Source organism: Manacus vitellinus, unplaced genomic scaffold (genome assembly GCF_001715985.3).
Source record: "Manacus vitellinus isolate BGI_N305 unplaced genomic scaffold, ASM171598v3 scaffold_87_pilon, whole genome shotgun sequence".
Classification (NCBI taxonomy): Eukaryota; Metazoa; Chordata; class Aves; order Passeriformes; family Pipridae; genus Manacus; species Manacus vitellinus.
This window is the reverse complement of record NW_021940854.1, coordinates 478637-503282: the sequence shown is the minus strand read 5'-3', so window position 1 is coordinate 503282 and position 24646 is coordinate 478637. Positions and strand designations below refer to the sequence as shown.

The 24646-nt window shown below is 51.5% G+C and overlaps 2 long non-coding RNA genes across 2 annotated transcripts; both read right to left on the bottom strand.

Annotated features, from left to right (window-relative positions):
• Window positions 1-5597: 5597 nt before the first annotated feature.
• LOC108641887 lies at window positions 5598-8117 on the bottom strand. The gene is made up of 4 exons (XR_001922333.2): window positions 7971-8117; window positions 7119-7248; window positions 6394-6519; window positions 5598-6053 (listed from the first exon to the last, which is right to left on the bottom strand). It is a non-coding gene; the product is annotated as an uncharacterized LOC108641887 (long non-coding RNA).
• A 111-nt stretch (window positions 8118-8228) lies between these two features.
• LOC108641888 lies at window positions 8229-22974 on the bottom strand. The gene is made up of 4 exons (XR_003916358.1): window positions 22469-22974; window positions 20565-20820; window positions 9583-9700; window positions 8229-8599 (listed from the first exon to the last, which is right to left on the bottom strand). It is a non-coding gene; the product is annotated as an uncharacterized LOC108641888 (long non-coding RNA).
• Between the last annotated feature and the right edge of the window lie 1672 nt (window positions 22975-24646).

Genomic DNA, 24646 nt, shown 5'->3' with positions numbered 1-24646 from the left:
TAGCTTTTTTTTTTCCTTTTTTTTTTTTCCTTTTTTTTTTTTTTTGAGAAATGACTAAAACATTTTCTGCTTTCTGAGGTTAGATATTTGCAAGTCAGAGAGAAAGAAAAGCCTTGTGCTACCCTGAACCAACAGCCCCAGTCACTGCAGACAAACCCAAGAGCCACCTGAGCAATTAATGCTCAAACTGGGACAATCTCCACAGATGTTTTCCGTCTGCCTGCAAGAACTGACACACATTTATACCCTGGCCATTAAAGATAAGCCTCTCACATTTATTTTCCCCCTATATTTTCCCTATGGCAATTTCTGCCTGTCACACATCCAGCCAGATGACAGCCCCTGCAAACCCACGAGTGTGGTGGGGAAGAGCAGTGGAGTGGAGAAGCTCCAGAGCACACAGCAGCTGCACTGCAGAGCCAGGAGCCAGCACAGAGCAGCACGGGCAGGGGGGTGCAGGAGGGGTCAGGGGCACAGAGGGGTCAGGGGAGCTGAAAGGTTATTCTGCTTCCGAGAGGCCCCACCTGCAGCAAACACCTCTCAGAGGTGCCAGCTGGGCTCACTGGCCACTGGTCACTGATGGGGACAGTCAGTGCCTCTGATTTTCAGGCAGACACGAGCGTGGGGGTGGCTTTGGAGGGCTGAGGGGAGGCTCGAGAAGGTCCTTCCTCCCCACGCCCTGGGTGTGAGCCTGAGGCAGCAAAGCTCTGCAGCACGGAGGAGGCAGAGGACAAGCTGCCCTCTGCCTGCCCGAGGGTCTCTGCAGCTGGGAGACCCCGGGTTTGCAGCAATCAGTCCCTGCCTGTGCCCCCCTCAGCAAACCCTCCCTGTGCTGCCCTGCCAGGCACATCCCCTGGCTCCCAGGAGAGCTGGTGACACAAACCCTTCCACGCCTGATTGCAGGGCTTACAGTTCGCCATAAGTAAATAAATTAGGTATAATTTAATATTTGACTGTAAGATTTACTGTTCCACTCTTTACAGCTTCTCAGGTGGGTGCCCAGTAATTGAGGGAAATGAAGAGCCCCATTAACTCCCAGCAGCGTGGAGGGAAACCTCCCTCCACCTCCTTCCACCTCCCTCCACCTCCCTCCACCTTCCTCCACCTCCCTTCACCTTCCTCCACCTCCCTCCACCTTCCTCCACCTCCTTCCACCTCCATCCACTTCCCTCCACCTCCAGCCTGAGCCAGTCCCTGGTGGCAGGGGATGAGGAGGATCCTCCTGGCTTTAGGGGGGCAGTTCTTGCTCTTTGCCAGTAGCTGATGCCCAGAGCCACACACACCTGCCCCATCACAGGGCAGAGCAGAGTTCAGTCTCCTCACAGAACCCGGGCGAGTTTGGCACCAAACCCAGCAACGACCTGGGGTCGCTGTTACAGAGTGAAATTCAGCTTTGCTGTGACTTTGAGACCCTTTAATTTTGAATAATTTGTAGGATATTAAAATTCAATCTGTACTGGCACTTGAAGCAGCGTCCCAATATATTTTAGCAGCTGGATTGCATCACAGACCTGCCAAGGACAGAGCCCGGGGCTCACCTCCCTAATTTTAGATCAAATGCTGCTCCAAGTTCTCTAATTATGTTAACCTCTGTTGCAACACTATTCTCTGCAATCTGTAGCATAGTCAGCATGTTTGGGTCCTTCTCCAGGGTGGGCTCAAACACAATCTGATTCCCCAAAGTCCCATCCTATTGGAATTACATTTGCAGTGTGATCTCTTCCCCCACGGTCTGCAGGTGTCAGTGCCAGGGGAAAGCTAATAAAAGAATTCCATTTTGTACCTATTTCTTCAGGGTTTGGCTAGTTCAGGTACTGAGTCCTAAATGCTGCCCCTTGTCACTTTGTGCCAATTCTCAGTTTAACCTCGAGTGGTTGCAGGCACTTCTCAGAAACATCCTACTTCCACCGACCAAACAAGCCTTCTTGGAAAGTAATGCCCTTACTCTGCTGCTGACTGAGCTTTGACCAAGCAACCCCAAATTATCTTCAACTGAGGAAAACACCACTGAGTCTGGCCTGGCCTGGCCTCACCCTCACACACCCCTCAGACAGCAAATCCCATTCTCCTGAGCAGGATTTCAGGTTAAACATCAGCCAAGTGCTGAGACCTGCAGACCATGGCAGCATCTAGCCAGCAATTCCACATTTCAACACCATTTATATAATGTTTTCTCTATTTAGTAAAGCAGGAGGATTGGGCAGGAGCTTTAAACCCACCCCTGGTGGCTCCTCTGTGGCTCGAGCCCGGTGGGACCTCCACGCTCATTTTCTCTTTCAATTATTTCCCAAGCTGCTGCAAACACAACCAAACCAGCCAGCAAATTCAATCTTTCCCCCTTCATGAGAGGTTTTTAAAACAGGAAATGATTTGCAGGTGAATAGTGTGTTATGTTGGTGTCCAAGTCCCTGCAGCAAACTTGGATCATGGAAAGGTCCCACAACCAGCCCCCAGAGGGAACAGCTTCTGCTAGATCACTTCATGGGGATCTGGCCTTCCCTTGAGACTTAAACATGGATTTGGGGACAAATCTTGCTTTGAAAAGTAATTCCCATTTCCCCCTGGATTTGCACAGTTGTGCATCACAGCTGCACATCTGTCCCCAGGACTGGGGCTGGGTGTGTGAGCACAGGGAGGAGGGCGTGACCAGCCTGGACAGACACTCCCTGACTGGTCCCAGTAACTCCCACCACAACCTATCCGGTCTGCAAAGTCCATCCCTGCCAAAAGGTTTCCAGGACAGGGGGTTTGGGATAAATGCTTCACCCCAGTGACTCACCCCGTGTTCCAGGTTTCCTCCGTGTGCTATGGCAACAGCAAATGCAACACATTTTTGTGGGGTGTTTCATGCCAGAATCCCCCTCTGCTGAAGCAGCTCCAGTGGCTGAGGACAGACCAAAAACTGTGTGTCACAGAACCCATGTCACAGAACCTATGTCACAGAACTTGTGTGTCACAGAACCCTGTCACAGAACCCCTGTCACAGAACCCTGTCACAGAACCCTGTCACAGAACTCCTGTCACAGAACCCCTGTCACAGAACCCTGTCACAGAACCCTGTCACAGAACTCCTGTCACAGAACCCTGTCACAGAACCCTGTCACAGATTTGGCTCCTCTTTGTCCCACGTAACAGCCCAAAAATGCTCCCCAGAAATGCAGTGACTGACGAGGGCAGTGACGCAGGTGGGATGTTTTGTGTATTGTGTTACAGTCACAATACACAAAATACCTCAAAATATGTAAGAAACTGCCCAGTCACTCAATAGCCCAGCACAAGGGTTGTCTCCCTGCATTCCTGAGGAACGCCTGGAGCATTCCAACAATGAGCCACGTGCCATCAATGTGCTCCATCGGCCTCGGCAGCCCACACTGCCCAGAGCAGAAAACCACACCAGCACTGCCCGAAAACGTGCATGTCTGTGAGTGTTATAAAATGCAAGGGACTCACACTGCACCAACAAAACCCTGTGCAGATTCAGAATTAAAAACACCCTCGATTCACTTAAAGGGACGTGTCAGAGCCTTGATTGTGATAAATCCCATTCCTTCATCTGTGAAGGTGACATTTCAGGCAAATTGTCCCAAGAAATTGAGTGGAACAAGGAAGAGTTTCCTGTTTTTTAAGTGATTTCCTGTGATGACAAAGCCCAGCATGGGAGCAGCCGGCTGCATGGCTGGTGCTCAGGTTTTTTAGCTTCTTGTTGTTCCCAGGCAGGCAGATGGAATTCGTCACAAGAAGCTAATCAGGGACACTGGGACCTAGTTGCATTTACAGGGATAAAATCTCAGTTTGAGGAGTCATTAGGAACCTGCCTCTCACAGGCACACTGCCTGCGAAGTCACAGACCATTTCCCAGGCAAACCATTCCACTGGAGCCTGGCAAAAGGACCAGGAGAAGAGCAGTGGGAGTCGTGCAGGGAGGTCATTAACCAGGGTCTGTCCCTTCTACCAGGGCAAAGAGGAGCCTCCTCACTCCAGCAGTCAGAGGAGTGCAGGACATGAGAGAAGGAAAACAAGAGCAGTCAAGTAGCTTGGCCTTTAAACCATCCAGCTGGTGCCCCTCCAGGGTAGACCCTTCCCCAGCTCCTGCAGTTTGGAGGTCAGATTGAAAATCCCCTTCCTTCCTTAGAAGAGAGGACAAAGCCCTGGAAGCCTGCAGGATCCCCACAAGCACCTGGCAACATCAGCAGCCAAAAAACAGCTTCCAAGCCAGCCTGGGCACACCCTTCTCCTGCCTCCACCTCTGCTCCAACACTGCCCTGGCTGGATATGTTCCAGGAGCCCCACTGCCTTCCCAGCAGAGGAGCAGAGGTGCCCCCTGAGTGCTGGTGCAGCTGAGGGGCTGGGGGGCACTGGGGCATGCCAGGTATTGGGGGCTGTCGGGGCTGCCAGCCTGGCACCCGGCCGCCTTCAGGGAGCCTTTTTTGAGCTCTGGGAGGTGGAATTGCAAACAGGAAAGTGCTGAGCCAGCTGGGAACAAGCTGTTCGCCTGCCCCTGGGTCTCTCTCTCCCAGCAATATTTTAATTCCAGCTCTAACTGCCAAGAAAAGGAGCTCCTTAATCAGCAGAGCTGGGAGGAAGGGCAGCTCCCGTTCCCACAGGGCGGCCCTGTGGCCACACTGTCCCTGGCCACCACCCTTCCTTCCCCTGCAGCCGCCGTGCCCGTGGCCATGCCCGTGCCAGCCACGCCAAAACCCCTCCCTGTGTCCTCACGAGGGCCAGCACACACCTGATGTGCCAAGTCCTGCCACAACTCCTGGTGTTCCTCGTTCTCCCTGGAAAGAGGGGCTGCTCTGGCGGAGCAGCAAACGTTCCACGAGAGCTGTGAGTCTCCCTGGTTTGTGCTCCTCCAGAAAACTCAGCCTTTGCAGCTTGTCAAACCCAGCGTGTTCCAGAGAGAGGGAAACAATCTCCCCCAGCTGTGCCGTTTTTCCGGTGTTCCCTTCATCCCTGATGCAGCACCCAGCAAATTCTGCCTTGTACCAAAAGCCATTTCTGTCAAATTAGGTTAAAAGGAAGTAGCGGAAAACTAAAAGCTCTGCGTCTAATCCTGCCACCTGGAAAATCAGCAGAGAAATATAATTTTGTAGTCTTTCAAATTAAATCAGATTCTGGGCACTCTGCTGATGAGTTAATCCAGAGCTGAGTGGAATGGCTCTGCTCAACCATGACCAGGTTTAGGCACGTTCAATTCACGGCAAAGCAGTTCCAGTTCAGAGACGCCGCTTTTAATTGTATCCTCACCCTGTTTCTTTTAATTTCACAATTTGCCTCAGCCCTCGTCCATTAAGGAGCTCTCACAGGAGGTGGCCATCAAAGGCAGAGCAGAGGCCAGGGACCTGCAGGGGGGTCACCACATCTGTCTGGGATTTGGGTGGCCTTTTCCTTCCCTGGACCCTGCGGCTCCCACCCACCCAGGCTCCATCCTGGGGGCTCCCAGGGCAGGAACAGCTGAGCAGGGATCAGGGATCAGGGGTCAGGGATCAGGGATCAGGGATCAGGGATCAGGGATCAGGGCTGCTCCCCAGCACTGCTCAGGTTTCTCACTCCTGCTGAGGACACTCGGGTGTCCCCGCTGGGCTCCCTGGGTGGCCACGCTCTGAAATCCCTCCCAGCTGCTGCTCCCCAGTGCTCCCCATGCTCGGGAGCAGTCACTCCCACCCCTCCTTGATGCTTTGTATAAAACTGACCTGCACGTGATTTTGTGCCTCTTTATTCTCCTCTCAGCGTATCAAGTGCAGCCACAAGTCTCTCTGTACTTCACTTTATTCTATTTTTTCCCCAGTTGCTTTTCACACGCCAAGTCCAGAATGTCACATCTGATCTTTCCTGGTTTCCCTCTGGGTCTTCTAGGAAAGCTGAGACCAGTTGCATTAGAAGCAGTAAAAATGATTGATTGAAAGCATGAAGGTGCCTTTTCAAGTTTTAAATTTAACAAGTTTAAGGATCATGAAGTGTTTCTCTTCTTTTCCTGGCCTGGGAAGGAGTAGGGCTGTCCACATCCCACAGGGACTCCAGCACTGCTGACCTCTGCAGGCAGCGAGGCAAGGCTGCAAAGGGGACATCAATGGCAACAGCAACTTTTATTGAAAAACAGAAATAATCTCTTCAAACAAAAAAACCCCAAACAAAGGTAAACATGAACGGGGTGGTTTGTTCTGAAAAGCTTTTCTGGTATCAAGAGAAGTGGTCTTACACAATATGGTGTTTTGGTTTGGTTTCTCTCTTGTTTTCCTAATTTACAATGTGTTTTAGCATCTCTGCAAAATATCCCTCAGGCTGCCAATGGTGACAGGGCCCAGAGTGCTGATTTAACGTGAGAGAACATGTTCTCTTACACCATTTTTCCAAACTCTCCCCTTTGTGCTGTGATGTCATTAAACCACTTACAACCAAGTCCAGAGGCTGGATCTCCATCCTGTCATCCAGCAACATCTGCCTCCTCCCCGTGGATGCCACCTGGCACTTTGCAGAGATCCAGTCCCTCCTGGGTGTGAGTGATCCCAGGAGCCAGCCCTGCAGAGAGGAGGAGGAGGAGCAGCAGGAGGAAGGAGGAGGTTGTCTCTCTGGGCAGCAGCCCTGGGAGAGAGCACAAGCCCCTGAAGGCATTTTGGTTTTGAGAACAGTGACATTCCCTGAGCCAGGCTGCATGGACAGCCAACAGCATGGACATACCAACCTGAGTGGACACTCACTGCTGCCCTAGGGGTGTAACAGCCACCATCATGAGGAGTCCAAAGCAAAGACTGTGAAGAAACCAGCAGTAACTGCTGCCAGCCAGCACAGCTGCCCAGGCACAGGGAGCAGAGCTGCTGGGGGAGCAGCACGGCAGGAGGGGAAGGAGAGGCTGAAAGCTGCTCCCTTGCCCCGATTTTGGCTCTTCTCCACGTGCAGGGAAGGCAGTCTGCACTGCTGCTCCTCCTGCCATCCCCACAGCTGCTCCAGAAGAAGATGGTGATGGATTTATCGCTCCTCCCTGAGCGAGTGGTGATGGATGGTTGGTGGAGCTGCGGAATTTCCCCAGGCCCCAGCTGGAATCCAATCTCCTGGAAATGTTTCACTCCCCATACACGGGGCTATCTAGAAAAGGCAGGTCCTCAGGAGCACAGCTTTACCTGCAATCCTCTGGTGCAGCACTTTGATTTGTTTCCTTTAACGAGGCTCGAGGGTGCCTTAAGAGGCTGTTTCCAGGATCCAAGGGAGATGGCAGGATTTGATCTCTCTCCATGGTCTTGTATGTAATTACTGAGAGGAGACAGCAAATGTGCAAAGACTCAGAGAGGTTACAAGAAATTATCCCAAGCCAGCAGACAGAAATCCACCTCTGCTGGGATCTGGGGGAGCTGTGGGAAGTTCCACATTTGCAGGTAGGACCAGGGCCAGTAACAACCCCCCTGTAAACCCCCGGAGGGTCAGCTCCATCCGTGACCTGCCCTTTCTCCATCCCTCTCCCACCCCCACGGGCAGAGGGCACTGGGCAGGTGGGTGCAGAGAGCAGCTCTTGGCAGTGTCAAGCTCACCTGTCTTGAGCTCCACAGCTCCACGTTTTGAGAGCTCAGCTCCCCAGTGCTGCCACTTGGAGAGAATTTCTTACGTGTCATCCAGTTTTAGTGCCATTCTATTTCATTTGCTGCCTTACCTTAATCATTTTTTAACACTCATTCAATTTGCATTTCTCTCTCTTCATCTGTTCCTGATATTTTATTTTTTCAATAAACTAAGTAATTTAGTGGCTCTAATCCCAAGCCTCCAATTTAGAGCATGGATGTGGAGGCTGCAGAAAGAAGCCCCAGTTTAAATCTGTCAGTCAAACATAACTTAATCTATCATCTTCTTTACAACTAAAACTGCTCTGGGGGAAGGAAACCATGACTGGGAATCAGTTTAACTTTGAAACATCCACCTCTACAGCTTTCTAGTGCTCTTGTTATGCACGGGCTATCAGAAAATGATGAAGTTATACAGACCTTGGACAACATGAAGTCACAGCAGTTCAGGTCCAGAGGCAGCTGCAGAGGCTTTGAAGAGCCCGAGGCCACATCCCCAGTGCCATCACCGTGGTGCAGGCTCTGGGACACAGCTGCAGTGCTTTTCGACTGGTTTTCCATTTCTGGACCTCTAAAAAAAGTCAAGAGAATTAAAGACACTAAAGATAACTGCTTCTCTCTGTTACCTTTCCTGGCTGCTGTGAGATAGCCCACGGACTTACTCGAGGCAGTGGCTCAGGGCTGAAGCACAGCCCCAGGCACACACGGGCTGGATGGAGCCAAGGAGCTCTGGAGTGAGGGCACTGACCACAGAATGCTCTTCCCTGTGCTTCCTGGGGCTCCAGGCTGCTGTGTGCTTCCAGGCTCCTCTGCAAGCACCTCTGGATGCCCCCTGGAAGCCTCTGGAAGGCTCCTCTGCTGTATTTGGTTTTGGTACTTTAGTCTGACTTACATTTTCTCCATTTCACTGGGATCAGGACCTGCACAAACAAATCCTCCCGTCCTCTCCCACCAGTGGGACCAGAGGCTGGGGGGAAGCTCGTGGTGTGTCAGCCCACCACAGCCCTGAAGCATCAAGCACTAAATGACTGTGCTCCCCACGAGATGAGCTGTGCAGTGAATTATTCTTCATCAATAATTAAGGACTTTTCATCAAAATTTCCCCAGCAGCTGGATGCTGAGCTGGTGCCCGAGGGGTCCCTGCCACCTCCAAAGCTGCAGCAGAGCAGCACAGGGCACAGACACAGGGGCACCACGAGTCCCAGTGCCCCAGAGCTGCAGAGCTGGGGACGTCTGTCTCACACCTCTGCTCGTCTGGGAGCATCTCAGTGTAAACCTGCAGCACTGGGCCAAGCCATTGCTCCTCTGGAAAGTTCTCCTGGGCTGTTTGTTTATTTTTGTCTAGTCCTTCACTGCTGGCTCTGTGGGAGAAGCTCAGAACTGGGCCTGTCGAAGCCCAGAGAAATCACTGCACAGTTCTGCCCTGAGCTGGAGCATCCAAAAGCTGCCACAGTCAATATATCCTGGGCTGCAGCAAACAGCCTGACAGCAGGGCACAGCAGCCGTTCAGCAGATGACCACATTTTATTCTGGCCCATATTTCATCTTGCAGCAATTAGCCAAGAAAAAAGGGCCTCATCACACCAGCATTTCAGCCTCGTGTTCAGGGAGGCAGAACTTAGAGCACAAGATCCTCAACAAAAACACCATGAATGTCTGCTAGCCCACATCAGAGTTTTCACAACTGGAGCATGAGGGAAAACCTGCTCAGCCCTGCTGGGTTCAGCCACCTCACATGATGGTTTTTGGCAAATCTGAGGCAATCCAGTGAGTACTGTGAGGAGGCACCACAGTGCAGCCACCCCAGCCCAGGGATGAGCCCCCCACCAGCACTCAGACATTTGTTGGATGTCAGGTCCTTCCCTTTGCTCCACCTCAGCATAAAACATATAGTTGATGTCCACGTTCTAGTTTTCTGAAATAATATCTTCCCCATAAATATCTTCTCAATAGTCCCAGCCCCAAGCCCGGTGCTAATAAAAGTGCTCTTTATGGTTATTGGACAAGTGAGATGACTGGCCTGCACAATTACCTTCAAATATCTGCTCAGAACCGGCTGGGAGTGCAAATCAGCTTCTTCCTCCCCAGGTGCAAATCCATAATGAGGATTTATTTCATAGGAGGTGGAAATGAGGTAATCCCTCTTCTTCCTGAGGTGAGATAAGGAGAGGGAAAAAAAAAGAAAAAAAAAAAAGGAAAGAAAATGGTACAAGTTAATACTGAAGCATCTGGAAAAGCAAATGATTTGCAGGAGAAAGGGGCAGGAGGCCAATGGCATAGAAAAGCTCTGAGTAATAAGAGGGAGAAATGATGGGTTTGCCTAATGCTGTCCTGTGCAGGGACAGGGGCAGGAGGTTGGTGTGAGCCCCTTCCTTGTGTTCAGCCTCCTCAGGGATTCTGCAGCACCCAGGAGCAGAGGTCAGTCCCCAGCACAGCCAGCACCCTGCATCTGTGGGCACAGCCTTTTTGTGCCTGGTTTTTTTCCAGTAAATTCATTACTATAATAACCCTATTTTAGTAAAACATATAAAATTGCCACAAAATGAAGCAGATAAGGAGAAATTGTGTCATTGGGGAAACCAAACTGGCACCCAGCCTCTGCTTCAGCAAAGCCACAGCAGATTTGTGCTGCCCTGTGAAAATGGAGTGAGTTGAGAAACAGCATAAATTAGGATAAAGGTGTGTATTTATGAGAAGAAATTGAGGAAAACCAACTCAGCTGTCTCCTGGGATTCTCTCTGGGTTTGCTATCGACTCTGCTCTCTGCCAAGCCCCAGCAGCTCAGAGGCAGAATCTGTTGATGCTACAGAAAGCAAAGTCCTGCAGAGCAGTCAATGGGAAATAATGGATATCAATTACACAGCTGGAACTGCCGACTGGATCAGGTTTTATAACTCTTCACTCTTGGGGTCTTCTTAATAAATCCATCAGGAGAGGTGTCATATCCTTTATAGCAATATGTTCCAATGTTTTATTTCCTGTGAGGGAGCAACTGGCTGCTTCACAAAACACTCCTCAGGGCCCCCCCAGCCCCGTGCAGGAATCAGAATTGATGGGACAGGGACAGGAGCTCTTTGCTCTCTAATGCAGGGACCAGTTTGCCCCAACATTCGGATACTGCTGCTGGAAACCAGTCGGATTCCTTCCCTTCTGCTCCAGTCCTGCTGATGGCACAGGGGCAGCTTCTGAGGAATGATTTGGTGGGAGCCTCACAGCGAGGAGCTCAAAGCTCAGGTCACCTAAAAGCAAACCAGTTGTTGAGGAGCACCTGCACTTTGTGGCAGGCAGAAAAGAGCATCGTCCTGCCCGGGTGTGAGAGCTTCCAGCCCTGCAAGAGCAGCCACACCACCCAGACCAGGTTGGAAAATTATACTGAACAGGGGTGAAAAAAACCCCACCTCATCTTTGTCTATCACTTGCATTTTTTTATCTGCATTTTTATTGAATCCAGCCACCAACTCAAGTGCTGGAAGCAGAAATGCAGCTTTCTTCCATGGCATCTTCCCTATGGTAAATCTAATTAAACAGCCATTAAAATGTGTGTTAGCTCAATCGTATCAAGGTGACCTGGAGCTCCTGCTAAATGTTAACAACAGCATTCCCCACTAACTGGCATCCGAGAGGGAACAGGCAGTACTGTTTCTCCTGATGTGGCCTTTAGATGAATGTGGTTATTAAAGTGCTTTGTGTACCATGGATTCCCAAATAAATGAGCCTAATTTTCTGGCAGCTGAAGCCGCCCCGTGTGCCCCTGCAGCACTCCCAGCCAAGGCTGGCACATCCCAGCATCCCAGCCAGGCTCTGCAGGATGCCAGAGGCCAAGGGGACAGAAGTGCACAGGCAGCATCTCCAAAAGCCAGAGGAGAAGTGCTAAAATGTCAGGCAGGAGAGGAGAGAGGGCAGAGCCTTCCCTGCAGCATCCAGAGCCGCTCCCACCCCCGTGGAAGGTCCCTCTGCCCCCAGACAAGGCTGATGGTTCCCCAGCCAAAGTGAACGCCTGGCTGGGTGTTCAAATATCCCTAAATCCTTAAATCCCAATCCAGATTAAAATCTGGAAATATTTCCTGGGTTTACACTGGCCTGACCTCCAGTCTCAGAGCCACACACAGTCCATGTTCATGATGCAAAACTGCAGACTGAATTCCACATCCCTCCCCACAACCAGACCTGCCAGTGCCCAACAAAGAAATACCTGTTTTATAAGCAGTTTATCCTGCATAGGTTAACAACAGCAAAATGCTAATGATAGCCAATGATGAGAGTGAAAACTGAGAATTGTGTCTGTTCATTACTGCAGGTTTTTATCATGCACCCTAAGAAGTATCATTATGCTAAAGAAAATGTTCACCATGTACTAAATCAGACAGATCTGCATCTAAAAAACTACCTCCTTTGGTTGTTACCTTATGTTTGCCTTCACAAGTTTATTCCTTTTAATGCGGCTACGGTTAAAAATAGGAAATATCCCACCAAGCTACAAAATAGCTGAACAGGTGGGAAATGTCTCACCTCCCCCTTGCACATGTCAGCAGCTGCAGTTTGGGCACTGGGGCTCCGTGACTGCAGAAATCTCCCCCCGTGGGGTGTGCTGGGGGCTGCAGGAGCAGGAGACCTGGGGACAATGAACACCCACCTGGGGGCAGCGACAAAGGAACAAACTGAGTTCAAAAACAAAACAGGACAAGGAGAGATGGAGCCAGGTGGTAGCCCAGAGCTCCTGTTCCCCAGGCTTTGGCAGCCCTGGAAAGCCCTGGAAAGGTGAAGGTCCTTTCTGTACAGCCCACACGGGTTTGCTCTGGGCACCGTGACCGTGGTCACACCCCAGGCTCTGGGCTCAGCCCAGGGGATGGCAAATGCTCAACAAATGACAGTGTGCATCAAGTTAACCTTCCTTTGGGGTCAGCTTTGCACAGCCACCCTGAGCCAGTGCCCTTCCCAACACCACCACGTCTCCAGAGGACTAACTGGGATCCAGCATCAGCCAGCTCAGAGCTGGGGCTTCCCCAGTTCACTTCCAGGAGCAGCACCGTGTGCCTGCAGCACTGAGGCTCACCTGGGCAGTTAAAAAATATCCTGTGCTTATTTCCACATCTTTCGTGTTCTGTCTTGCTTGGCATTTGGATTTCTGACTATTGAAGCACTCCTTTGCATGAATCCCTCAGCTATTACGATGCATCTCTGCCGAGCAGGGAAGGCACAGTAAAACTAATTAAACGCCATCCGAGAGCTTTACTCTGCCATTTACAGAAACACATTAAACCATGAGGAAGGGCTCTTTCAGAATCATTGCAAGGGGTTGGGTGCACAACTGGCTGATTTTTTCCCATATGGACTGTCCTGTACACAGGGGAAGGCAGGACAGGGGGGGCTCACGGGCAAAGGCCAGCAGGGCCCAGCACCACACTTGGCAGGCAGGAGAGGACACATATCTGTAAATCCAGGTATTGAGCAAGAGTGCAGACAGGGAAGGGGACAACAAACACCGTCCAGAGTCACCCTCTGCTCAGCTACAGCACAGGACACACAGAGTGTGGGGGGCACAGCCTGTCCCCCTGGCAAGGGCCCACTGCCCAGCTGGGCACAGCACTGCTCTACCCACCACCTCAGCATGGCTGAGGCTGCTCCCACAAAACCCCTCTGTCACTGCCACCAGGAACACTGGAAGGAACAGCAGCAAAAGCAAGCAAAGGGCCGAGGTGGAGGATTGCTCTTGGAAGGGACAGGGGATACAAATGAGCAGCTCTACGCAGGAATCTACTGTCACAGGGGGTAATGAATTAAATGAAGTGGAAAGCATGGCATGAACTGGAGATTTGCCGTAGTGACTAATGTAATTAACCTCTATTGAAATAATTAAGCCTCCTAATTTGTGCTGCATGAGCAGCACAACTGCCAGGGCAGGTATGGGCAGCCCTGAGCCGGCTGTGGGTGGGTGGCACCCACCACACCAAGGGGTTTTGGCTCCCCTCAGCACCACAGGGCTGCTTGAGTTGTGCCAGGGATTCGTCTGGAGCCAAGGGCAGGTCCAGGCACAGACCCCAGAGCTGGGCAGGCACCACGAGGGCACCACGGGCACGGTCAGCATCGCCCGAGCAGCCCCAGACCAGTTCCTGGGGCAGTTTCTCAGGTGTTGTGAGACACCAGGGCTCAGAATGGGGAGAAGCAGGAGCTCCCTGGGCTGCACAGTCCTAGGGGCTGCCTCCCAAAGCTTGGATCGACAGCTTTCCAAACCCATTTCCCTCGTCCTGGTGTGTCCTGTCTCAGCAGGAGCTGTTCTACAGCTCTGCCTGCAGCACAGCACAAATAAACCACAAAAGCTTTAGGAAGAAAACATTGTGATCACAAATATCCCACAAAATTCCGTGGCCCATTCCTCTTGGACTCGACCTGCCTCCTCATAAACTGTGACATTCTTCCTTCTTTCAGCACAGGATTGCTTTATGCCAGTCAGGGAAGCAAGGTTTGTTGTCTCTAGTTATTAATTTACTTTTATTGACTGCAGTGCCTTTCCCTGTTTTATTACCCAATAGCTCACACCAGCAGAACAGCTTTTCTTTTAGGTTACACATAAACGTTTGACTTTCCCAGACGGGCACCAAGGAGAGGGAAAACCAACGTGGTGCAGTGAGCCACCCGATCTGCATCTGCTGCCCCGACCCCACGGCCCCAGGGACACCTCCCAGCAGAGCAGGCTGCTCACAGCCTCATCCAACCAGCAAAAATGCTGATCCCTTTCCCCCTCCTTTCACTGCTCAAGGCATATGATAAAAAAGCACAAGATTTAGATTGATTTTTTTCCCCCCGTCCTAAAAATACGCTCTGAAACGCTCCCATTGTCCACATGCTGCTCCCTGTGATAAGGCACATTTTTGCTCTATAGCAATTATTTTGAACACCACTATTACATTGACTGTGAAAACCCAAGAGCACCACAGAAGGTTCTGGGTTATTGAGCCACCGGGTTCCTTCCCTGCTGCTGATGGACACCTCCTGCTGCAGCCGGGACAGCAGGGAGGCAAAGAGCTGCTTTTTTCTTTGAGAGAACTGACAGCTGAGATGAGTCCTCTGCTCAAACCCCCGCCTGTGCTAAAGCTAAAAAATAAAAACAAAAACAAAAGCATCTCAGGGGCTTGGCTGGTTCTGCAGCCCAACAGAAGAAGCTCCCAGCTCCCCTGGAGCTGTTGGGAGCGGGCCATGCGAGGTGATGGCTCAGCAGGGAGTGGCAGCCCAGCAGGGAGAGGGTGCCTGGGAGCTCCATCTCACTTCCCCCCACGTTCAGGGACGTGCAGGACCCAGCCAGGAGCAGCCCTGGGGCAGGGGGCAGCCATGGGGCAGTGCCAAGGTGAGGGGCAGAGCAGGCTCTGGCGATGCCCAGCACTGGTGCTGGGATGTGCAGGGGCTGTGCCAGGGCTGGGTGAGCACACCCCTGCCAGGGCCAGCGGGCTGCTGCTGGATTAACGAGAGGCAGCATCAATTCTAATTCGCTGCATCCCTGTCAGAGGCACTGAGCAGTACAGCTGCTCTCCAAATTTGATTATAGCTGTGGCACCGCCGAAGATAATTGGGGGACGTGTCATTAGTCTTACATCAAGTACAGCATGTATTTTGTCTTTCAGGCGTATTTACTTTAACTTCACAAAGGATTAAATGAAGTTTACAGTGGTATGCAACAACTGTTGTGAGGAGGTGAGAACTGAGAAAAGGAAAGAGGGGGAAAAAACCGCAAATGGGAAAAATATTAGCTCAGCACTGGCTGATCCTCCCTTTCTCACTCTGCTTTAGAAGATTTTCCCAATTCTGCTGATGACAGTAGAAGAGTTCCCAAGAAGAAATTTAGGAGAAACATCTCCAGAAGTGCCCTGGTTAATGTGCAGGAGCCAGAGGAGGCACTGCAGCCCTCGACATGCACAGAGACGTGGGGCACCAGGCACTGTCCTGCCCCACGAGCTGCCAGAAACCCACCCCTGCCCGACCCTCACCGTGGCACAGGAGCTGGCCAGGGCCCAGGTGGGTTCCTCTGGGTTTCAGTGCCCTTTGCACACACCTGACTTCCAACACTTACTAGTGATGAGGTACAATTTGTAGGAGGAAACCTCTCCCGTGGAGGAGATGTTCTCCTCCCTCAGCCAGCCCTCCATCGCTCAGCTGTGCACACAGCACCTTCCCCACACACTTTTTGGTTCTTTTTTTCCCCCACATTTTAAATATGGCACAACTGTTTTCTGTCCAGACCAGAGGAGAGAGGTCCAGGCACAGCAAAGCAGCTCCAGCAGGTCCTGAAGGACAAGGCAGGGGCAGGAGGAATTCCTGGTGAGTGCAGCTGAGTGCCAGGCACAGCATCTCCATCTGCTGGCACTCAAAGCCCAGGACATGCCCTGATCACTCATCCTGCTTTTCACAGCCCCAGATTTGTGGGTCTGCACTGCAGCACAAAGGTGTGCACAGCCAGTGTGAGGAATTGTTCCTCCAGACTAACAGGGATGTGTCCCCCTGGGAATACAGGCACAGAGGGATCCTTGGATGCTGCTCCACAGCCCTCAGCTCTGCCAGAGATATTAAAGAGTTGTGCATTTGTTTGGGGGTTCATTACCCTGGAAGATTGACAGGCTCCCACAGAGTGTTTATATGAATCTGTTGAGTCTCTACATTTAATTACACTCGACTGAGTGCATTAACACCACCATGAATTTTTAAAAGCTATCAGTTTTATTCTGTTTGACTCCAAACCTGACAGTGTGAGTTGCTTTCCAGCACATCCTCCCCTCCAAGCCCTTTTCCTGGGTGGCTGCAGCTGAGCTCTGGCAGCTTCTGACCCTGGGGAGACCTCCCCCCACAGATCCCACTCCAGCAAAGCCTCATTGCCAGCAGGAAAACACCAATTCCAGCCCACAGGCCCTACAGGGGATAAGGTATCTGCCACGAGTCACGACAGGAAAGGCTCATTATGAGGGAAGAAATACATTAACAAGACTGAACTGGCTCAGAGATGGGCTCCCTGCACTGGGTCAGCAGCACTTCCCTCTCCAGACCACCAGCTCCATCAGAAACGGCCTTTATTCAGGAATAAATGAATTTAGTTCCCAGTTGCTCCTGCAGGGCATGAGACAACACACAGCTCCTCTTCCCAGGGACCCCAGATCTGATCCCAGCACTTGCCCCATGGAGAACTGGCAGAATCCTGAAAGGTGAGCTGCTTAAATGCTAGTGACAACACATGCAAACACAATATTTTGATTTCAATAAGCTGCCAATTAAAAAAATGAACTGGCATGAACTACAGCAAGAGGAGAATCTGGCACTGGCAGGGTGGACAGGGAGATTTTCCTGTTAACTGGAGTCTTTCCCACAGCCTGGAGAGAGGCAGCATCTCGTGCTATTTTTAACCTGCTCAAAAGGTATTATTTAAAAGCTGTGAACTTTAAGTAAACAGGGACATCTAATAAACATTAGAAAACTTGCAAAAAGCAGCTATTCCAGGCAGATGAAACCATACTCCGGTGATTAACAGCACCTCAACTTTCAAATAGCTGCAGCCAGAATGGCCATCAAGCAGTTGTTCCAGGCTCTACTGCCTTGTACCTTGTTTTCTGCTGCCTGGGCAGCCAAGTCAGGCTTTAAATACTTGTTTAATCGGTTGGTAAATGGGGCAGTTTATTACCTTCCTGCAATTCTGCCTCTCACCTGCACTGCAGCAAAGCAGCCCGACTGCTGTAGCACAGACCCTCTCCCAGACACTCCTGGGGAACAGGGACAGGGGAGGGACCTTTTCCCAGCTTAGCTGGCTGTGTTAACCACAGAATCCAGAATGGTTTGGGTTGGAAGGGACCTAAAAGCTCATCCAGACCCACCCCAGCCAGGGGCAGGGACACCTTCCACTGGACCAAGCCCTGTCCAACCTGGCCTTGGACACTTCCAGGGATGGGGCAGCCACAGCTTCTCTGGGCAACCTGTGCCAGGGCCTCATCACCCTCACAGGGAAGGATTTTTTCCTAATATCCAATTTACACCTGTTCTCTCTCAGTTTGAAGCTGTTCCCCCTTGTCCTGCTGTTACACTGGCACTTAAATAGCTGGGGGTGGAAGTGTGACCCCCCCGGGAAGCATTCCCCCCGTGCTGGGACAGCCTGGCCTGGCCTGTGCATCACCTGGTGGCACTGTGCTGCCCCTGGAACGTCTCTCCAGCCCCGACAGCCCGAGATTTCCATCTGTTCCCTGGGCACTGCACCAGCTCTCCCTTGCACACCACGCTGATTATCAGCACGGGCTGATAAGCATAATTAGAACCGGGGAAGTAACAAGGTATTACAAGTGACTCCTTATCAAACGAGCACAATTCTTAAACCTTTGATGTGAAAAGTTTTATAGAATTGGTAATTAACTTTGTCTGAGTGCATCAGAATCTGACCAGCCACCACGGCACCTCTGGAACCATCAGAGGCAAATCCCCACTGCAGGTGCACACCCTGGCCTCCTCACACACCAGGCACGAGCAGGAAAGACAAGAGGTGGACAAGATTTCTTTGACTCCCTGTTTTGTGCCTCTCCACAGCCCAGAGATGTCTCTCCAGGGAAACAACCATCCCGAGTCACCACGGCGCAGTTTGGGGGATAAATCACCGAGGCAGGAGATGCTCTTGTGGAATAATTTCAGAGCTCTGAGGTTACTGAGCCCAAGATGTGATCAGCACCACTGACACGTGGCCCATTTTTTACATGGCAGAAATGTACCAGTGGTGTAAATCAGGAGGAGGTGAGTGATAAGGGGTGAGCTCAGCCCTCAGCAGCAGCCCCTGTGCCAGGCAGGGCATCAATTCCTGCACGATGAGAAAATGAAGAAGGATGACACATTTCACATTATTGATCCTATCTATTAGAGATAAAGGCAGGTCACTCCATCCTCCCCAGCTGCCTCCTCATCCGTGGCATGAGCACACAGGGGCTGCACAGGAGGGGACTGGCAGCCTCAGGGAGGTGCATCCTACAGTCCCACACTTGTGGCCACAAGGGACACTGGAGGTGGCAACAGCACATTTATCTTTATAATTCTTGGTGCCAGGTGCCAGGGGAGCAGCTCCACACTCACACACAGCCAGGCTCCCCATCAAAGCCCCCATGACACCAGGAGGAGTGACCCTGAGTGCTGCTTTCTTGTCCCCCAGTTCCAGCTCTGGGCTCTCTGCAGCCCAGATCTCCTTTGGTAACACATTCAACCCATTTCCCCACAAGTCCTCTGTGATCTGGTCTCATTCAGTCTGATCACAAGAACTGAAACTTGGACTTGTGATGGAGCCCAGGTTAGAAAGCCAGTCCTCTGTGAGTGACAAGCTGGTTTGGGGTTTTTTTTAAAAAAACTATTACAAGTTACAGTTCATACACTGTGGTTTAATTGCATTTGCCCTCCAGCCTCTCCATTAAAAGTAGAACAGAAACCAGCACTTCCAGAATGGAAATGAGAAGGAGAAGAAACCCTCATAAAGAGCAAAATGCTGTGTTTGGAGAGGAAGAGTAATTATTGCCACAGGTATAAAAAAGAGGGAAGGAGTCAGATTCGGTGCCACATCCAGGGGCCAAACACAAGTTATTCAGACCTTTCAAAATGAGGTCACATTGTCACCAGAGGCAAAACAAGAACCACAGGTTATGGCAGAGCTCATGGATCGAGCTGCTGTGCCTGAAATTCTGAGATGCAACGGTGAAAACCCTGAGCTGGAAAGAACTGAACTCACTATTTTAGGGAACTCTCCCTGGAATTCTGTTCCATGACTTCACTGACACCAAAGGAGGGCAGCCACCAGAAACACTCAGGGAAACCTGGGACCCAAGGCAAGAGCCATGGGGGTGCTCAGGCAGCAGGGAGACATTCACCCCAGCACCCTCCCCTTCACCTCAGCACCCCCCCTTCAGCCCAGCACCCTCCCCTTCACCTCAGCACCCTCCCCTTCACCCAGCACCTCCCCTTCACCCCAGCACCTCCGCCTTCATCCAGCACCCTCCCCTTCACCCAGCAGCCCTCCCCTTCAGCCCAGCACCCCTCCCCTTCAGCTCAGCCCCCCCCTTCACCCCAGCACCCCCCCTTCAGCTCAGCACCCTCCCCTTCACCCCAGCACCCCCCCACCCAGCACCCCCCTTCACTCCCAGCACCCCCCCTTCGCACCCATGCACATCCCCCCTCACCCAGCACCCTCCCTTCACCCAGCACCCCCCCCTTCACCAGCACCCTCCCCTTCACCCCAGCACCCTCCCCTTCAGCCCAGCACCTCCCCAGGCTCCAGGAGGAGGAGGACCAAGGAAAGCTCTGCAGAGGACACGAGCAGGAGCAGCAGCACTGAGCCAGCTCACCCCTGCCAAGAGGAAAAGAGCCACCAAGGGTGGCAGAACCGGCTCTGCAGCTCAGACAGTCTCTGCCAGACAACAGCAACAGGAATGTTATGAGCCGATGAGGAGGAAAATACTAAATATCTCCGAAGGCTGCTATTTTTGGTTGAGGCATGGGTAAACACTAGCACAAACAGCACGTAAAAACCAGCACATTTTGCACTCTGGATTCATTCTCTGGCCAATATTTTCTTTACACAAGTCACTCAAGCTAATATGTAGGAAGCATGAAAGCACTATTTCTGCTTTGCTGGTTATCAAATGGGATTGGAGTAGCCAGGGACATGCTGGCTACGTCTCCAGAGGAGAAGCCAGAGCAGTGAATCTGCATCCTGAAGGAAACCAGTGAGTTCAACAGTTCTGCTGCAGCTCAGGCAAAGAGCCACCCCTGTAAGCCCAGCTGGGTCACTGCCACCCTGCCCGGTGCCAGCCTGGGCCAAAGTTTCAGGGACTGTAACCTCCAGCCCCCGTGTTGCCTCTGTGACAGCACCAGCAACAATACACTGAATTTCCATGGTGTCTTTCACAATGAAGCCACCTGACCTGCAGATTCCCATTTGTGGCCTTTGCTGCTCTCAGAAAGGAAAGTCAGCAAGTGAAAAACCATGCAAAGTCCAATTGAAACGGTGGGAGGACTTACCTGGCCCAGAAAAATGAGGTAAAATTTGAGGGGAGGAGATCCAGGCTTTCCAGGCTGGCTTCTGACAGGGATGACACTGTGAGGCTCAGCAGTGTCATCTCCACTCTGTCACAGGAACAACTCTTCCCAGGAGGCCAAATGACTTAATAAGTCTTGGGTCCTTGTCAGCAGCAAAGGGGAGGGACTCTCCCTGGGGACCAGCACCACCCTCCAGGTTCATCACTCAGCAAGGAGGAGACAGCAGCACCCTGGTGACCTGTGGAGATGCAGAGGAGTCACAGAGCACTCTGCAAGCAGTATATATTCTTTAACTGCGTGTTTAATTAAATAGAATACTCGTGTTTTATATTAAACTCACACAGCAGCTGACTATTTAAAACACACATATCGAAGCCCGCCAACAGGGAATGGCTCCAGAGCTGTTCTCCAGATCAACTTCCAAGAGAAAATGTTCCTAAATGTCTCTGAGGCTTTTCCAAATGCCCCTCCTGGGACAGGAAGCTGGTGTTGCTATGCAGAGAAATGGGTCAGAGCCACTGGGCTTGAACTTAAAATATTGCTTTTATTGCTCACCCTGAACATCCTGAGTCGACCAGCAAAGAGGAGAGGCAGGGCCAGGCGGGCAGTCAGCACATTTGCCACGGTGCTCTCAGGGCTGGGAGGGTGATGGATTGTTTCCTGAGCTCCATTTGCTGTTCCCAGCACTGCTTTCCCATCTCCCCTGGCAGTGGCACAGTGCCATGGGCTCTGCCCTTGCCAGCCAGTGACTCCTGGCCTGGCCGGTGCCACCCTGCAGAGCTGGGATGGATGGGGATGAAACAGGCTCTGATTGCAAGGGGAAACCTCAGAGAGGGGCAGGGGGAGAGGGAAAGGCTGGTGTGACCTGAACAGGCACCTGGCTGTGCCAGAGCGTGGCTGAGGTGAACAGGGTTTGGCTGGGGGAAAAGAGACCCAACCGAAATAAATCCTCAAAACTCCAGAATTAATCTGACTGCAGCTTCAAATCGTTTATTTTGCAATGCATGTCTATGGTTGTGCTCACTTCAGAACTGGCACAGACACAAATATCCTGTTCCCAGAGCAGAAATCACCGGGTTGGGCATTTTCACATACAAGTGCATGACACTGAATGGCAACAGAGGGTTGAACAAAGCCCCAAACACAACCACAACATGTACAATCACAGCTGGCAACCGACAGTTTTAACCTCCTGTCCAATGCAAAACAACAAATCTATTTCAAACCCTGTGAAATTAGGTAATGGTTGTAATGCTAACTAAAGCTCGCAAATTTGAAATAATAAACAAGGGTTACACGACTTAATTTTACAGGGACTTACTACTTTTCCCCTCCAAACTCTCTAATTTGTTGCTATAATTACATTAAATTGAAGCTGAGTTGTTTTCAAGTCTGGATCTAGCTGGAGATTCTTGTTCCTATTCCAGACCCAAAGAGGAATCTGTTGCCCTAAAGCCTGTCCAGTCTCTAAATCTATGGACTGGATACTCTAATTTCACTATAAACCTCATTATCCCATAGCCTTAGATCCTCACTACTACAACACTAACAGTAAATTACATAGGACTAATTATGAGGGTGAAATAAGCACCCAAGCAGTGCTGGGGAGAGGCTGCAGCCAGGGCATTTGGAGAGGGATTGGGCACAAGGGCAGAGGCTGTGACTTCACCCTCCTGTTTCCAGAGCCTGCAGGCACTTACTGGTCAGTGGCCCCAGACAATGCCCACCCAGTCAGAGCACCAAAAGGAGCCCATCACCTCGCTTTTAGCTCTGCTCTCTAAAGTTTTAGCTCAGTGGGGATGTTGGTTTTCCCTACAGGGAAAACCTTTAGATCTTGTCCTCCTTTTTCCTTTGCCTTTTCCACTTTGGCTCAGGAGTGAACTTACCACAAACCCCCGTCCAGTTCCACCAGGAATGAAGCAGAACACGACAGTCTCTCAGTCACCTCTCGGTCTGTTCCAGGGATGGATCCTGAAGTCCTGCAGGTCTGACACACACAGTCCTCAGGGCCTCAGTGCCCAGGACTCCCCAGCCAGCAGACTGAATTCTGCAGAACACTGGCCCTTCCCTCTGCCCAAGTCAAGGCAAAAATGAATCAGAGAATTTGGGGGGGAGGGCAGGGAGGAATCATTTGGCATTTTTTACATTAGCTTAGCCTTTTAACCGAGATCCATTTTAATGCACCACTGCACTAATGAACTAAAAATCTGCATTAGAAAGCGAGTCCTGGTGGGAGCAATGGACACAGCACCCTGGTGGTTTAGAGATGCACGACCTGAGCTGGACTCGGGCCAGACCCCCCTGTTCAAACAGGGGGAACAGCCAAAGGCATCCCCTGAGCAGCTGGGATTGATGCCAGGGCAGGCTGAGCAAAGAACCCACAGTGGTGCCCAGCAGAGCCAGAGCCCTGCTCCTGGCAGCCCCAACCAAAATGCCCAGTGGCACAAACCTCTGCAGGGCTGGACACAGAGGCAGCCTCCCCCCAGCGTCCACCCGAGGGCCCCACTCGTCCCTGGCACTGCACCACCGTGTTTCTGGCACTGGCAAAGCTGGTTTTTCATCACTTAATGCTGTGCACCTGCTGGGTTCCACATTCCCTAACGCAGATAATAATTTCCTCATTAGGAGAAGCCATTGAATCGATAGCACCGAGCAGTGGGTGAATTGAGGTCGTTTGTCTGCTAAGACCAGCACTGCTCTCATTAAATGTGCATGAGCAGCACCCCCCTCACTGCAGGGCTCACTCTTCCTCCAGCCCCTTCCACGGGCTGGTTTTTCCACGGAATTTTCCTCTGCATTTCCCATTTCTACTGAGTGAAGTTTCCCTTTGCTCAGGGCTCGCCCTGAGCCGCTCCACGAGCCCTCTCTCACCCCTGAACGTGCCACAGCAGCCACGTTCCAGCTGCCACAGCAGCCACGTTCCAGCTGCCCCTGCTGCCACTGGGACCACGGGAAGCGGCTCCACCGGCACCGGGGTGGATGGCAACGCCAACACCTCTGGAGCTGGGAAAGGCTGGACCCTGGAGAGCAGGCAGGGCCGTGGTTCATGATGGCACCTTAACTGTTCTGGGTTGCTACAACAAACAGCTCCCAGCCCGGGGCCACCTTTTGCCATTTTCCAAGTTAAAAACAGAACTGTTATTTAGCCTGGAGCTGCCACAACAGGCGTGAAATCCTGTCTGAGTCTCCTGGTAAATGATCCTTGTTATAAGGGGAAAAGAAAAGACTAATGAATGCATCCATATGAGCCATCAAGAGCAAAATAAAGGCAGGGATAAAGGAAGATAGAGGCAAAGAATGGACATGTTTTCTGCCAATGTCATTCTTCACACAATAGATGCAGTTTCTTTCTTTCCTCAGATGGGAAGATGGGCTTGACACCATCTCATCAACAGCAGCTGTAATAAGAGTTCCTTGCTATTAATATGCAAATTGAAACGCACACACTGATTAAAACCATGTTAGACAAAGGCTTTTGTCAGAGACCCACGAGCAGGAGACAGGGCTCGATTAGGGAGCAGTGGCCCTCCACAAAATCCATCATAAAGTCCTGCACTTGAGCCCAGTGCAGTAACTTCATGGGGAACACATTGCAGTGCTAATGGACACCTGCTCTCTCTCCTGAGATCCCAAAAGTTCAACCCCCAAACTGGGTCCCAGCTGTCTCCAGAGGTGCCCCAGCCCCGGGGGTTCTGCACAGCCCCTCCTGGTGGGTCAGGGCTGGCAGCTGGTCGGGTCAGCAGCCTCAGACAGGAGCAGGGAGCTGCCAGCACAGCCCCGAGGAGGAATCAGACTTCCCCATACTTAATTTGGAGACTATGGAAGGTGGTTTTAAAGGTCAGGACTTGCTAATTAAGTTGATGCAATAGGAACTTAACAAAGGAAGCAGCACCTAGGTACCAGGAGCATTCTCCCCTGTGATTAATCTCTGTGTGAGGCTGTCTGGGGCAGCCTCACGTTACACCCCGTTGCCATAGAGCTCTGTTGCCTCCACACGGAGCCAGATAAAACCACACACTTGTGTTGTGCTGTGTCTGAGCATAAAACACCACAGTGTCCTGTCC